Source organism: Nipponia nippon, unplaced genomic scaffold (assembly GCF_047370975.1).
Source record: "Nipponia nippon isolate SJK-2023a ecotype South Korea unplaced genomic scaffold, ASM4737097v1 scaffold_6, whole genome shotgun sequence".
NCBI lineage: Eukaryota > Metazoa > Chordata > Aves > Pelecaniformes > Threskiornithidae > Nipponia > Nipponia nippon.
This window is the reverse complement of record NW_028262380.1, coordinates 58,938,239-58,943,140: the sequence shown is the minus strand read 5'-3', so window position 1 is coordinate 58,943,140 and position 4,902 is coordinate 58,938,239.

Sequence of the window (4,902 nt, the reverse complement as noted above, 5' to 3'; positions counted from 1 at the left end):
CCTCTCTGTATGTCAGATCTGGAAAGTAAAAACTGATTTTTGTTTGTATAAAGCATAGAGCCAACATCGTCACCAAACATAGCTGTGATGGTGATAATTTCTGCTAGTAACGATAACTTCAGTCTAATACATATCGGGGCGGGGGGGGTAGTGATGTTATGCTTACTAACATGTAGACCCTTTCAGCTCCTGTCCTGCAAATTATATCACACGGTGCTCCATAGAGAGAAGGCTCCTCTTTAGCAGACCAGATGGCAGGTTTAGGGCTTTTAAAGGCTGTGTCCAAAACCTACCAGGGCAAGCAGACTCGGTCATTTTGCAACCAGTGACACTCTGCTGAGCACATGAAACAAAGAGCTAGCTTCTGCGCTCATGTAGATGCACAAAGCCTATCAGTTCGACTTTGTGAGGAGGAATTAATTCCCGGTGGCTGTGTCTCACCTGTGGGACAGGGGTGCTCCATATCACCGCACCTCGTGGAGGTCACTCTGGTTTCCTCCGAGCTCACAGACCCCCTTTCCTCCCTCCAGACCGGGCAAAGCAGAGCGATTGCATTCCCACATTTCATCCTGACACAGAGTCAAGATGTAGCTGAGGCAGACAGCAGGACCCAGGAGCTAAGCGGTACTCAGGGTCAGCCTGCATAAACACAGTCAGTATTAAATCTGTATTATTTGCTTTCACTGCAGTGCCTCGGGTCTCTGAGAACCTTACTGTGCCAGGCACTGTACAAGTCCAGAACAAACTTATCCCGATATAGACTTTGAATAAGGACAGTATTGAACCATGACAGATTTAGAACACAGCTTTTAAAGATACCATTAAAAATACTTTGAAACCCAGTGTTTTTGACCAACACCTGCCCCCCTTCTCCCCCCCCCCCCCCCGCCTTTAGAGGGGAGACCTTGTCAGGCACTAAATAAATGTTTACAGAAAGATGTTTATGACTCAACATTAAATAATGATTTAAGATGGAAATGTTGACAGAGTCTGAGTGCTAGCAATACTTCTAAGAATCTTGATGCATCTGGGAATTTATTTCCTTTTACAGCCTATGATAAAAAAGAGAATAGCTCTATCCATGTTTTGAAATAAAAGGAAAACTTCACATCAAGGGCCAACCAAAATGTAATCCTTGAAAGCAGGAATCTCTACTGGAAACAGGGGCAAATCCTCTACTGTGGATGTTTCAGAAGGAAAAACAACACAAAAAAATCATCTCCATATGTCACATAGATTCCTTTTTCTGTTTACAACTCTTTGTTTCAGAAGTTAGTATTTTTAAATAGTGCTGTCTTTTCATTTCTCTATTCCCCTTGTTTGTCTTTTTATCTTAAAGTATGTATTTGCTTCAGAAAAGTCATCTTAATTTTGACCCACTGGTGGCCTGACTAAGCGCTGAGCTAATATTGACTAATATTTCAAAATAAATTGCTCCCTCTAGTGAGATCACAGCAGTACTGATGTCTAGCAGATGTGACTGAAAACTGCTTGGATGTGTTTTTCTGTACCACTCGCTTAAGCGCTTGGCTCATTATGGATTTGATTCTGCACTCTTTACTCAGACAAAACTCCAGATGATCTCAAGAGGAGACTTCCCTGAGCAAGGAGTGCATGATAAGGCCCTCTGCATTTAAGATAATATTATTTACAAAGGCTTATGCCTCCTACACCATTAAAACCTTCCCTTAGACAATGTACCAATTAACTAGCAGACCTTTGGAGAAGCACACTAGCTCGCAGAATGCTAAACCCTGTGCTATGAATAGGTTTCATACAAACAACACTGTTATCACTGTCTCCTTCATTTCTTTCAGCTCCAAGTTGTTTGAAAAAAAAAAAAATCCAATTAAAGATAGACCTCAGTCCAAACGTGAGCCGGATGCTTCAGGATGCTCCCCTACATCCAGCAGTTTTTAAGGTAAAAAAATATTGATATAATCTATTTTGTGGCATCTTCAAAAGGCTCCTGAGCAAAAAGGCATTAAAAAGGAACAGCATTAGCATTCTTTTCAGCACCTTCTACCGTGTCAGTATGGTAGTATCAGAAGTAAAGCATTTCATAAGGAAATGAGTGCCTTTTCTCTTTTTGATTAATAGACCTACTCTGGGAACGCTCAGGAATAACTCCCAGAGAGGCAAGCACCAGGGTGCTGGGACGCTTCTCTGCTAATTGGTGTGAGCCACTCATTAGCAGCATTATCCTGAAGCTGGCTGGGCAGTCAGCGCAAGTGCTGCAGACACCACCTCCCTCCCTGAGCATCTGTGCCACGCGGCCCGGGGAGGCCATCGCTTGAGGACGCCCGGCCCAGGTGGCCACCTGGCAGCTCCCTGAGCACAACCGTGCCAGCGGAGCAGCAGAAAACCAGTAACTGGTGTCTCGTTATCAGCCATCCCGCTCTCTGCTCCCTGCCGTCTGCTGGGCAGGGCCGGGGCTGCGGCTGGCGGAGGGCTGGAGCCTGTGCTGCCCGAGTGGCTGGCAGCAGACCCGCTGCCTGTCCCCACCAGCGGGAGCGGGTTTGGGGGGCTCTCGGCAGAGGTTACCCACCAGCACGGCAGACTCGACGCCGAGCGCAGCAGCGCTGCGAAGCAACGCTGGCCGCCACAGGGTGATTTCATTAGCGGCGCAGCCTGATTTCATTAGCGGGATGATTGGATTAGCGTCCGATGAGTGCCTGTAACAAGAGCGGCCCCGGCCACCCGCCCCTGCCCTCCCTCACGCGCCAGCGGTGGGGGGACGCGACCTGCCGAAGGTTTGGTGTCGCCCAACCTCGCGCAGGGGGACGGAGCGCTGCAGACCCCGCAGTATGGCAGCAGGGCCTTTCTTTCTCCCTCTGGAGGCCCTGCCTGCTACGTGGAGAAGACACAAACACTTGGCAGTGTCCCGGCCCCCTGAGAGAGGTCTCCCTCACGATGGCGGCCTCGGGATGGCCAGGGATGTGTTGTGCCGCGAGGGGCCATCCCCTCCCTCGGGCTGCGCTCATCCCCAAGCACTGCCGCCATCCCCCACCGTGCTGAGGGGGGCAGAGCGGGCTCTGAGTGACCCTGATGGCCGAGCCCGCAGGGGGAGCTGAGGCAGCCGCATCTTTGGGGGTTGTGAAGGGACCTCACCGCCCAATGGCCAGCGTGAGGTGAAGCCAGAGCTGCCCCGGGCGCTCGCGGGTTGCAGCTGCAGCAGGCCGCCATGCCACGGGGGCCCAACTCAGCTGTTGCCTGGAGCCCAGCAGCAGGGCCAAGCCTCCACCCATGCTCTCAGGGAGAGGCTTTTCACTTTAAAAGAGAAAAATGGCTGCTCGACTGGCATGAGAAGAGTATCTGGAAGAGGCCTCGCTCCCCTCAGACTACGTAACAGCAAGGCCACCCCACCAGATGAGGTAGGCGTGAGGGGAGGCTGGAGTCATGCCTGAATAGAGGGACTTTGTGCTCCAAACCCTCCTTTCTCTCAGGGAGACGTCTGCCCCGCTGCTGGGCACAGGGCTTTGTTCACCATAGCCCGTGGAAAGTCAGCTGTGCGAGGGAGGCCCGTCCCTCTGGCGGCTTCTCCTCCTGGCCTGCCTGCCCAGCTGCCTGAAGGAGAGGGGCTGCACGGCCTGTGCCAGCCGCCATCCTCCCGGTGCTGAGGGGGCAGGTGCCCGATGCCTGGCTGCTCTCCAGCCTGGGCCACCATATCCTGGCCTTTTGCTCTCCAGCCTCCCTTTTTAATGCTGTGAAAGCGTCACTGAATTGCTGAGCTACGGACACAGTCGTGACCATGAGCCTGGGTCCATTTTCTGTGAGCAGAGCTTGACTGGCCAGAGCAGTTCTCTGGAGGTCCGAGCAGGCCCATGTGTGTGGGAGAGCAGCCACCATGGCAGCGGTGGATGATTCAGTCGTCTGTAAATGAAGTAATGACTTAAAGGCAGGTGCTAAGGTTTCTTAAACAAGTATTTCCTAACTTCTTTTCAGAGAGGGATACAACTTTCAGAAGCAATGGATTAAAAAAACCAAACACTAGCCTGTTTTTGAAATGTTGAGGGCTTTGTTGCAGGCCACTGGCAGGCCTTGGGGGGACACTGCCTCTGGGGGCAGGCGGCCCTGCCGTTCCCTGCTGCACCTTCTTCCCGGCTGCCGCATGGGTCCTGTCATGGCCCCTCGGCATTTTGCTGAGCGCAGCGAGTTACCCAGCGTGATCACGGGCAGACACTTGTTTCCACAATCCCTCGAAGCACAAGTGTATGTGTGTTCATAAAGTCAAGTTTGCAAGGAGAGGTAGTATCTTTTCAATGCCTCAGTTGCTCTAAGTGAAAAAAGCTAACAAATACCTGGCTCAGGATGGTGTAAGGGAGTTTATAGGCATTTATGATTGCTGAAAATTACGCATGCCTGTTTTTGCTAGGAAGCTTTTTTTTTCTAAGTTGCAAACAACTGCTTAAGGTAGAATAGCCATCTTGCCAGAGTCCAGTGTGCCTGCTGTGTATGCAAGCTCATCGTGACTGTCTCAAGTTCTGAGTGTTTGGCTTCTTGGTCCTTCGTAGCAGTGCCCACTGCTTTTTTAGCCCACTCCTATGTTTCAAATGCTTTTTGAAAGATAACTTGGATTTTCAGCGATTTCTGATGACTCAAATGGTTAAATGTCATCTTCAAAAGTGACATAGAAGCTTATTTTATGGGTTGTTTTTTTTTCCCCATGCCTACAAATTTTAGCCTTAATGATTGCCATTTATTCTAGGCTAAGTAGTCTTATGCGACGTTACTTAGAAGCATCTGTGTGCTTAATGACTGGTGCTGTTCCTAAGATTTCTAAGGCAACTTTGGTTTTTTATGAGATGTATTACAAATGGTTAAGGAAGTGTTTCCGTATGCATGCACACTCTGTTAAAGACGGTATATATAACTGTAATGGCTACCAAGTGTCACTAGAGG